We start from the raw sequence: 12514 nt of genomic DNA on the forward strand, positions 1-12514 counted from the left end.
GACAATGAAATGAATACTCTGTAGGAGCTGAGATGATTGTGGCATTAAACTTAGCAGTCTCTCCATGATCCTGCAAGATTGCTACTGAATCTAAACTAAATCAGTTCTGAGAAGAGTCTGTACAGAACTTGTTCATCATTTAAAATCTGGAGAGGGAAAAATGACTGAAATCAAATGAGTTAGGAAAGATATTATCAACTAAGAGACAACTCAGGATCTGTTTTAGATCAAACTGAGAAAATAGGGCAGAAACAGCCAAACAGCCTGAGGAGAGTTGACATTGTGTGCAAAAGCCTAAGAGATTGTTTTATTATTGTCATCAGTTGCAATGATGATGATAATAATAGTGATCTGGTATTCAGTGAACACAAAACAATGCAATAACAACAGCATTGGCCATAGAAATTAAAGCATAATGCGGCTTCCCTGGCTGGTAAGCTTGGCATCTAAGTTACCCAGACTATAACCCATAGCAGAGACACCAAGGGAATGAAGAGTAGGTGCCTAAGTTAGGGTGAGCATATAACATGACATCACACGGAGAACATCAGTCTTAGCCTCTTATCTATTCTCTTGCTGATAAGGGTAATGAGTCAAAAGATAAGTCCTGGGGTATTAGGAGTAAGAGGAGCAAGGTGGTGGTGGTAGGAGGAAGAGAGAAGAATGCTGATATCTCTGGGTAAAGCTTTTTGAATACGTCTCACTTAAAATTCACAACAATGAATCATTTAGATACTATGACTTCCATTCTACATAGAAAGTAACTGATGTTCAGAGAAGTTAAAACTGTCAAAGTGCCAGGCAGTGAAGTGAGTAGAGTGTCAACTGGAAGCCCAACGAGGCAGAGCCATGACATTTCAGATGAAGGGCTTGAGCTGAAGCTGAACAGGGAGATGAAATAGAAGACACCTGAGGATGGGATCTCCTCCATTTGGAACTTCCTCACCAATGTGGCCCTGATGCAAGTCTTCCTTTTGTCTTAAAGAAATTGGAGAGTATATAAAGATTGTGCATCCCATGTGAATACATGACATGAAGAATCTTGTTACAGCTTTTATTCTTATCTGCAAAATGAATAGGCCCCAGAAAGCTTATGTAAGAGATTCTTTGAATGTACATACATAAAAAGTTTACTTGTTAAAACCAACTTTGGCTCTGGTAACTAATCTTCCTAGCTAAAATACAAAACTATTTGCAAAGTATGAAAAAACTTCTTGTGGTCATAGTGCACCTTACATCTATGGTATTCAGCCTCTATGAATATTGACCAAATTGTAAATTATGCCAACTCCATTTTCCAACAACTATTAATTAAGTGAATTGTGTCTGATATGGCACTGTCTTGTCTGTGTCTGTTTATTTGTTTACTTCTGTCCAGAGTGTATTTGTACAAGTCTCTTGCAATTAGTTATGTTTTGTGAAAACACACAACTACAATGACACTTAAGCATAGGACCATTAGTCTACATTTTTAATAAAGGTATGATTTTTTTGTACACTTGATTCATCAAGTACTGACAAATATGACTAAATGTCCCATTATGCTTTGGATTTGTCTATTTCTTTTGCAGATCTGTCAATTCTTGCTTAGTATATTTTGAAGCTTCATTATTTGATACATCCAAGTTTAAAATATGGTGTATTAATACTTTTAAAAATTATACTCTGATCTTGTTTATCTTTTTTTAAAAGATTTATTTATTTATTTGAGAGAGAGAGAGAGAGAGAGAGAGACAGTGTATGAGCAGGGGAAGGGACAGAGGGAGAGGGAGACAGACTCCCCACTGAACAGGGAGCTCCATCCCAGGACCCTGAGATCATGACCTGAGCCAAAATCAAGAGTTGGACACTTAAACACTGGGCGACTCAGGCACCCCTTGTTTATCTTTAATAATTTTTTTTTTGTCTTTCAGCTTTCTCTGTATGTTAATGTAAGTATACTAATTTTCATTTTGTTAGGAATATCTTTTTCTACTCTTGACTTTTAAATTTTCTTTGTATGATACTGATATTAAAGTACACCAGCTTTTGGTTGGTTAGAATCTTTTTCTATTTTTTGGTTTTCAGAACTTTTGGATCATTATGTTTTAGATGTACTTCTTATCGATAAGATATAGTAAGTTGCCTATATGTGTGTTTTTAAATCTAGTCTGAGGAAAAAAAAAAACTAACTGGTTCAATCTGCCAGTTTTTCAACTGAAGCATTTATCCATTTATATCCATGATAATTATTGATATATTTGAATTTATTTCTGTGGTCTTAATTTTGCTTTTAATGTTGCTTTTTCCTCCTTTCTTGCTTTTCCCCCTCTTTGGATTATGTTTTTTTATTCCATCTCTTTTAACTACAAATTTGGAGAATATATACCACAATCCAATTCTGTTCGTAGTTATTTTAAACTTTCTATCATGAGCTATTAGCTTCATCTAGTCTGAAATCAATAAAAAGTCTCTATCATCCTCTCAAATAATGTAAACACCTTAGAACTCCAAACATGTCTGACCTATATGATACTGTCATTGAGTGTTTTAGTTTTTTGTGGCTTTCCTTGTATCCCACAGTATTACTGTTGTTGTTCCTGGCTTATATTAGGTGTTTGGTGATTATTTGTTAAATTAACGATTAACAGTTAAATGTATGGTACACTGAGAGCAGCATAATGTCCACTAAGTTGTAAATCTTGATATGAGTCTGCTCTGGGTCACCTGTGTCTGCTCATCTCCTCTGTTCCCCACTTTATTTTTCTGGTTCTTTCTTTTACTATCTCTTCAATAACCATTCTGTTGTCTTCTCCCATCTTTTTCTATTCTCTGTCTCTCAGACAAAATCAATAAAACTCTGCAACATTTATGTAGCAATGCTGGAAAAAGGCAGGGTTGGTTGATTCGGTACAGCACTTGAGCACCAACGTTGTGCTGGCCTCTGCGTTAGCACTGGGACTATTATACTTACCTAATATTGCCTATTGAAATCTTGATTTACAACCTTAATTTCAGCTCTTCAAAATGCTAAGCGTTACTTAAATGAAGTTCAGTACTTATAAGGTATTTAGTAAAACTGCTTAATTCAAACGATACACACTGGTGACTATTTTAAAGGTACTATCCCCTGACAGTAGTAATGAAGCTCAGTGTCTACATCTATCCATATTAAAGTGTCTTTGAAGAGCATTTTTGTCCTACTTGTATATACCAAACCTGTGTCTGAAAGAAATCAAGTTCAATCCCAGGTAAATGAGGTTGGAAACATTCAGGGTGGTATGGTGATAGAGCAATTTGTAAGGCCTAGAGTTAAAAATTATTAAAGGTATATTATTCAATTTTTTTTGAAATTGCTTGCTGGCTAGAGTCTAGTGTATTTTGTTTTAGGTCTAACTGGATTTTTTAAACACCCAAAGATGGGAATTTGTAATGTCAACACTGACACGACAATAGCTCTATTGGACCCAACTATTCAATCTTCCAACTGAATTTCTTGTTTTCCCTCTTATTTTGTTATACCTTTCAACACTATGACTTACCAAAAATAAATAAATTAATTAATTAATTAATTTTAAAAAGCTCTCTTCCTTTACTGGACTTAGAAATATTATTTTATGGGGCGCCTGGGTGGCTCAGTCGTTAAGCGTCTGCCTTCGGCTCAGGTCGTGATCCCAGGGTCCTGGGATCGAGCCCCGCATCGGGCTCCCTGCTCAGTGGGGAGTCTGCTTCTCCCTCTCCCCCCCCCGCTTGTGTTCCCTCTCTTCTATGTCTCTCTCTGTCAAATAAATAAATAAAAAATCTTAAAAAAAAATATTATTTTATGTCATATCTCCTTTTTCTAAAAAATAAAACCAAGAGCCCTTTGCCCTTCATCTTCTCAGATTCCTAGATTCCTTAAACAAGGTCTGTCTTCATCCAAGCATAGCCAACAGAAAGTAATCTGCATTTCTTATGGCAGCAATCATGCCTGGTGGATTTGATATTAACTGTGGCAGATTTGATAGATTTACAGGTGCTTCACTGAAAGTACATCATATCTCATCAATGTTTTAAAACAACAGAACTGCATGAAATACAAAAGAGAGGCTTGAGGTATAGAGTAGCTATGGTGTGCACAGATCAAACAGAAACAAAATCATAGGGGCCAATGGTTAATTATGCTTGCTAACAATTTACCTTCATGTAGGCAGGCTGAATAGCTGCCTGCATAAAGCCATTATTAGATTTCCATGGTGCCTTTCCTGTCCCCCAAAATACTGCCCTCATATATTGCCATTTTACCAACATTCCTGTCTCCTCCATAGCCTGAAATTCCCACTATCTCTTTGGGGTTATACAACTAATTAGTTATTTTCCTTGAGGCACTATGAAGATTTATGAGAGAGTTAAATGAAATGGAAGAAAACTTCTCCTCATATATTAGCATGAATTATTATGTGAAATTACCTCGCATCACCTTGAATACATTGGAGGTCCTAGGGAGAATGAGGGCACTAGGGTACTCACAGGTTAACAAAAGGTGGGGATTTGATAACTCCAATAACTGAAATTGCTAAAGATCTTTACTAGTATCTTATTTTTTTTTTCCTAGTTCTTGTTTCCTATAGCTTGGTAAAGTTATAAATGAATGCTGCACATAGGGTATGAAAAGTTCTAGAGACATTTGGCTTCTAGTAGGTAGTTAGGATAAAGGAAATTCACCTTAATCCAGTCTCAAGTTGAAATTGAGCTAGTGTGAAGCAGACTTTAGCCTGTGTGTGAGCCAGTCTATTTCTGGTTTGTCCTTACTATTACGGAGTTATTCCTCAGGAGTTACAACTGAAATCCTGGGTTGTTAACTAGGTCTGTCCTCCTTAGTTATCTCTGAATTCCATTTTTGTCTCAAAGCTCTGGTCAGATTTCAACCATCATTTACAAACTGGCAGATGCCTGAGGGGAAAAGCAGCACTAAGTGTTGCATGCACTCACTTTTCCGTCTCTTCAGCAGCCTGGCCCTCAAATCCTTGCTACCTTGGAATCTCTAATGTCTTCAAACAGATAATGTATGTGCGTGTTTTAATCCAGCTTTTCACCTTCTTTGTTTTTCTTGGGAGAATGATTGGTCTGCTATAAGCTAGTCTGCCGTAGCTGGAAGCAGAAGTTGTGGTGGGTAACTGGAATTAACATAGCATACTGAGAGAGCAGTGTGGAAAAGGAAAGACGGAATTAGTTTTCATTTTAAATCACTATTATGTTAATCTGTAATCTGATAAAAAAAAATATTGTTATCTGTCATTCAACCCTGTCATGTGGTCTCTGGAGTTCTCACTGAAGACACCTATAAAGAAATAAGTATTGTCCTAATAATTTGTTGTATATTTGTTGGTCTTTTAGAGGGGGGAGGGGCAGAGGGAGAAGGAGAGAGAGAATCCCAAGCGGGCTCCATGCTGAGCGGGGCTCAATCTCATAACCCTGAGATCATGACCTGAGCTGAAATCAAGAGTCTAACACTTAACGTACTGAACCACCCCAGATGCCCCTCTCCTAATAATTTTTAACAGCTAAGTATGAGTAGTACTTCTTTCATAAGCTTGGAAAAAATCATAGATCTGTGGAATTGGAAGAGACCTTAGAGAACACACTCTAGTCTCTCATGAAGAAGCCAACTTGCCCAGGGTCCCACATTGTTTGGAGGAATGAACAGTAAGTGTCTTCTTCTTGTCCAGAGCTCTTTCAACAACACTCTATTGCTTGCAGCAAATCAGTTATGTCATGGAAAGATTTCTGTTGACTGACAATTCTTGGATTCTATAGCTCTAATGTACCCCCCTCCGGGAGAAAAAAACTTTTATGGTTGTTGCCTATTAATCTCACTCCATCCCATACCCTAAACTTTCTCTTTGAAATACTGGTCTAGGGTGTCAAAAGATGACTGTGATTTTCAAACTTGCATGGTACTGTATATAAGAGGGTGTTGTATGTAGGAATTTGAATAGAATGGTTTGTAAGACAGCATAAGAAGACTGGGTGGAGAGAATGTTTTCACTGGATGAAGCCATAACAAAGGCTAAAGAGCTATCATGTTAATATACTTGTTGAATTAGTTTAAGAGCATGAATCAAGCACATCATCTCTAAAATTGTCAATTCCAAAATTTTGAAAACAATTTCAATGATAAATAGGTAAATTTTTTATAATGGCTTATTTATACATATTTTCAATTTTTTCAGTTCCAGCTGATTGAAAATGAAAGTAAGTTTTTATTGCCATCTTCAAGTTCTAAGGCATATCTCCTATTAGTCCTTAAATTACCTCCAATTAGGTGTGGGTATGTGTGCAGTGATTCTTAGAAGTCAAGCTGAACAGGCTAAGTATTTGAAGTCATTATGTCCTTAAAATGGAGAACAAATATTTCTATGTGAGAACATCAAAAAAGAAATTAAAGATCAATTTACAGGATGAAAAAAAAAATCTTATTAATCCACAACTCTTTCAACCTGCCTGAGAATCCAGATTTTTTCCTCAGTATAATAAAAAAACAAACACTGGTGATTGGAAGACCATAAAGCCATCTGATTTTGTGTGTGTGTGTGTGTGTGTGTGTTCTCAAAGTCTGTCATGGATAAAGCTACATAAAATTAGCAGATATATATGAACAGTGTGATTCAAGGAAAGTTGTAAGGCTATACCTTTTGGTATCTATCCCCTAAAAAGCTCCCAAAGTTTTACTGTTTTAATATGTCCAGAAATCCCTTCTATTGGAGGAATAAATGGAAATCCTAATACCACTAAACATGGGACCTGGAACAGGTCATTTTTATGCACTTAGTTTCTTGCACATATTTGATGCTTAGATATTTTTGTTGTTAACACAGAGCAATTTGGCAAGTTCTGTATTGCAGAGTTCTGAGATGATAGAAGAAAGGAAATACTTTTCAGTTAGAAAGGACTATGAAAAGGTTGGCAGGGAGGAGCATTTGAGGGAGGAAGCCTGAGTATACATGGCCAGGAGATGTACAGAACATAAAGACATGCACTTCCTCATTTTCCCTGGTGCCAACTCTGCTAGGTGGTCTCCTATTTTGTAATGTTCTCTCAAGTAATAACTTTCTCTGACTTACACTGTGGGTTCCTTGCACCTTTTTATACTTTCATATTTAAGAATCTTAACAGCTTCCAGTTCCTTTCTCTTCTTAGTTCTAAAGACCTTTATTTATTCCCAAGCACAACCAGGGACCACACTAAGAAGTGAAAAGTTAAAATGTAAAAAAAAAAAATAAAAGAAAATGTTAAAATGTTGCCACTTATGAGCAAAGTATTAGTTACTTATGTTTTACTATCAATGAAAGAAGAAATAACATTAGGGGCAAAGGAATAGGTGTTGTCTTCTATTTCTGAGCTAAATATGTATTCTTTCCTCATTCATTCTGAACAGGGTTCCTGGGAGACAAACGGATATAATTATACCTTGTAACTATTACCATTTTTGTGGTGTAATATTCTTTTAAAAATTTCTCTGATGATTCTAATAATTGCTCTTTTCATATTAAGATCCTCTGGTTCTAAATATTTGATAAACATTGCATCAAAGCTTTTATTATTTTTGGTGAGTAACTGGGAGAACAGTTGGTGATTAACCAGTCTAAAACTCAAAGATAGATTTTAAAGTAATTATGGCCTTCATAAGAGTATTTTTGCAATGAAATCCATAATATACATTTCATTCTGGATATAGTGAGTCTCTTCTGTAGTTGTAGCCTTCTTTTATGTGAGGGTTGTTAGTTTGTTAGCTGGTTATACAAAAGTAATCTGAGCACTGATTCTGACTCCTTGATACATTTTACTTAAAATATTCCACGTGTATCTGTATAGTAAAGGAAATAAAATTCTGGAGAAAAGGTTGTGTGTGTGTGTGTGTGTGTGTGTAAATGGGCATATATACTAGGGCATACCTATTCATGCAAATACTGTAAAATAAGAATTTTTAATGAGCATACCTCAAGAAACCGAATACTTATCTAGAGATAGCATCTAAACATGAATTTCCAACATGCTTCTTCAAAGTCCATTACTGTTTAAACCCTAGAAGTAGAAAGCCTTTTGCTTATATAGTATTGCTTCCTGTTAGGTATTTGACCACTACCTAAAGTTCTAAGAGCTAAACTTCAGAGGCACATTAGAATTTTGAATGTTCTGAGATTTAATATGAGCAATTACCTTGCTCTTCTGCCTGGCTGATAAATCATTTACTCCAGCGGGAAAATTTTTCTTAAAAATGTTTCTTTTGAAAAAAAAATCTCAGAGTTGAAATAGAAGCACTGTGTACTTGCTCCAGATACAAACCTACGAAAATAGAAAAGTGGTTGTCTTTTTAACTTAAAACCCAGTGGGAAAGTGGGGGAAATGAGTTTAAAGTAAGAAAGATAGATCTAAAATTCTTCCTGCTATATAAAGGAACAGAACAAATTACTGGACGGAGAGAGTTAAACTTCGGTATTAGCGCAAGTGTATAAATATATTCTGTGCCAAAAGGCCTGGAGGGCAAAGTAACACTTTGTCCTGGAGCTGAAGAGCCATTCCTATCCACTCCCCACCCCCAAGGTTTAGCAACAGGACAGCGCTTTGGGGGTCTGACAGTCCTGAGTCCAGGTTAGAGGCATTCCAATGATAACCTATGTGTATTTCTTATACAGAACGGAGAGAAAAATGGTTTTCAGAACCAAAATCATAACCAGAAAGATGTGTTCCATAAAAGAGGGAGCCAAACTGACCCCATACCTGGAAGTTTCTCTTCCTGTCTCAAAAGGAAAAGTTAGTATCGATTTTCCTTTTCATCCTGTCAACCTAAACAATGAAATAAACTAAGGCAAATTCAAAATTGTCCAAAAAAGAGAAGTTTCTTCAGGAAATAGAAGAGGAATTGCAAATTGAAACACACGAACTGTAGCGAGCTACTGGGAGTCCTTTGAGGGTTTGGTGTAGGCTGCACTTCTGGGCAGGAAATGTAAAGAGAGGAGAGTTCGGTAGAGTTTATAATATTAGGATCTTCTTCAGTGATAATGAATTGATCAGTGGTTACCTCCAATCAACCTTGGGAAACAGTCTGAGTTTCTCTTATGATTTCCAGAGGCACAAGCAAAACTGATCCAGGTCAAGTTAGCCTTGCAAAACAGACTAAATTAAGCTTTGTTTATATGACTACACTGGTTTTATCTGCTCAGGAGTTTTTCAGGGCTGGTTTCCATTTGGTTTTGACTTTAACAATTCTATTAACTCACAGACTTCCGTATCTCTCAACAGAACGTTGCATGTTTACCCCCACACGTGCTTCGATGCTCTCACGACATTTCCTTGGCTTGTAGATGCATTCCTGTCCATCTCCGCCTTCATCTTCCTGTGGCCCACGCCACTGCACGGTGATGCTCAGGAGACTGGCCTTGGACTGGACCCTGTGTCCAGCAGATGACCACGAGAACCACTTCTAAAAGTGGCTTCCCCTTCATATCTGTGGAGTGGGTCACCACGCCTCCCTTGAGGCCATCAGTCAGCATCATTATGTTTGGTGTTCATTATCTAAACTCTCCAAACTCTTCAAGAAGAGCTTTAGTGCTTACTATGTATCTACAAACACACAGTTTGTGTGTTTCAATTTGCAATTCCTCTTCTATTTCCTGAAGAAACTTCTCTTTTTTGGACAATTTTGAATTTGCCTTAGTTTATTTCATTGTTTAGGTTGACAGGATGAAAAGGAAAATAGATACTAACTTTTCCTTTTGAGACAGGAAGAGAAACTTCCAGGTATGGGGTCAGTTTGGCTCCCTCTTTCGACTTGCAGTAATCTACAGCAAGCAAGACACCCATGAGCACTGACCCTTTAGGGACATCCAAAGGGATATTAAAGTGCTGTCACTGAAGGTTTAAACTTTGAAATGTAATAGAAACATTACTGCCAGTGTAATGCAATTCTCAGGATATAAACATGAACTTACATTCTCAGCATTTAAGCCCACTTTATGCAAAGGTCTAGACTGAAGTGTCCCCAAAATTGAGAAGGAAACAAAGAAAAAGAAATACAATAGGAAAATTCATTATCTTAGTTATTACAGCAAAACTATACTGGTTTGTGACTTATCAATCACCGATGAAAGATGTGAACACCACCAGAAATCATCCTTTCTGCAGAGACGTCAGTCATAAATGAGGTTTCATCATTTATATGCTTGTCCAAAGTGCTAATTAAAAATACAGCTACCGGCTCTGGCTGTCTCCAGAATGCTAATTATGAATTAAGTGGTGAGCAGATGCTTGGAAATAAAAGTTCGCCCTGTGCTGCCAGGAGCCTAAGGACAAAGCTAACAGTCATGATAAAACAGTAGTAGTTTAAGCACAAGATTGTCAATACAGCCACAGTTGACCAATTTGCTAAGCATCGATGGAGATCAGCCATGACATACAAATATGGATGATTTTAAGAGAAGAAACTGTCTCTGATACATCATCCTTTTTTGCTTTTCTTTATCTGGGTCTGTGCCTCCTCTGAATATCTTAAAGTAGCAACCCAAAATTAATTCACAGGAAAAAAAGAAACAGGCTAGTAAAAATTGTATTTATAAGCTCACAGCAAGAAATATGTGCTTAAAATGGGATTTATTCTTTCTTATTGCTATTGGAACGGACACTTAATTTTCTCCCTAAGATGAAATGAAACTTTTAGAAAATTTACAGCTGCTGAGAGAACAGTTTCTCACATGCCAGGCTATGTTAGTCAAGTTGAGAATAAATCATCAAAGAAATCTGACTAGTATTACAATGCTGTTCATGCAAAGTAGTATTTAACTTTCTACCCACATAAAGCAACTATAGGACAGCTATCATGAATGAATTCACTGCATTCTGTAAAATAATATCCCAGAATCACTGACAATTAGCATTCTTTCTCTTTCCTTTTGCTTATTCTTTTTGTACCTTCCCTTTTCCTCATCCTCTCTCCATTGCTACTTCTCTAAAAATATTTTCCTTATCCTGACATTGGAAGGTTGGCTTGGCTACCCTCCTGCCCTCAGTTGTCTTCCCCCCTCATTTTCCCTCTGTCACTGGGATTAACTCTGCTTCCTTGGAAGCCCCTGTAGGTGATAATACCAAGGATCACAGATGTGGCCTCCACCTTTCCATGCTGTAGATATGACATTATTAAATGGTATTATTCATTTAGATTGAGAACGATGACTGATATTCTTCCTACAAATATGCTTAGATTCTTTCTACAAATGCCCTTTTTGCTTGAATGCATATTGAGATTTTTTTATCCAAACAAATTGAAAATTATCTAATAATTACATAATTTAAAAGCTTTGAGATGAGGATTATCTTTGTCATTTTGTGGCCTCTAATAAATGCTTCACCATTGATTGGGAAAAGAGATTTCTGGTTAATAAATTATGAGCCCACATTATAATAAAAAAAACCCTTCAGTCAATTAAACACACCATTATGATGTAAAAACAAAATGTAATAATATTATTTTTTTAGTGCTTACTGTGTGTCAGAGACTTTGCTTTGGTTATTGTGCTGTCTCTGTGGCAGCAATGAGCACACTCAGGCTCCAAGAAGACACATCAGTTGTTCATGTTCTACTGTCCTCAGCCTCTCAGAGCCTCAGGCAGCAAATCCATTCTGTTTGCTCCCCGTGACTTAATGATATATCAGACTAACATGAGGGACATGATTTTCTTTTGATAGAACATAATCCATTGTATAGCCAAATATTTTATCACAGACTTTTACTATATTTTTATATCATTCCTCTAGTTCTCCCTAGTAACTGGCTCTGGGTTTCAGATTCTTAAATCATATGACTAAAATCTACACTTCTTTTTCTTTTGTGCTGCGTAAACCTCTGTTTGCAAAGCTTACATATATCAGGAGAGGCCAAACTGCCACCTTGGTAGCAGATTCTGCTAAAAATTCTTTGCTAACTCATGTTCTGTTTAATCCAAGGGACTTTTTCTTAGTCATCAGGGTGGCGATTCTGAGGGTGAGGAAATGCTGTTATTAAGGGAAAAGTCTAGCTGAGCACCTAATAGCTGCCCTCTGGAAGGAAAATGACACATGTTTTTATTTTAGGAATTCAACTTATCACAGGATAGTCATGTGAAAATGAAATCAAGTTAATCATCTCTTTCTATGAAAATGTGCTCCTGGTCATACTAGTTAAACATTAGGACTTACAGAAATCAATTTTCTAAACTGCCTACTTCAGGAATTATAGCAGAGGGGGAAAAGTATATTGAAATCATTCAGAGGTAAAGTTGTGTAAAGAGAAGGGTCCTTGTGCTCACATTGGAAGTGTGGATCACTTGAGGGAAGACTCCATTATCAATCTGATTCCTCATATTCACTGTCTACAAGGCTCAGAGAGTCAGTGGTGATTCAGAGGATTAAAATCAATCAAGAGAGGCATGAAGTGTTGTTTTCCTTGGCAGAACCCTTAACCCCTTAACATCACAAACCTTGTCTTGTTAATCTTAGCCATCACCAGAGTCCAGGAGAGAAC

This window comes from Mirounga leonina, unplaced genomic scaffold (genome assembly GCF_011800145.1).
Source record: "Mirounga leonina isolate KUSES-001 unplaced genomic scaffold, KU_Mleo_1.0 Mir_174, whole genome shotgun sequence".
NCBI classification, from domain to species: domain Eukaryota; kingdom Metazoa; phylum Chordata; class Mammalia; order Carnivora; family Phocidae; genus Mirounga; species Mirounga leonina.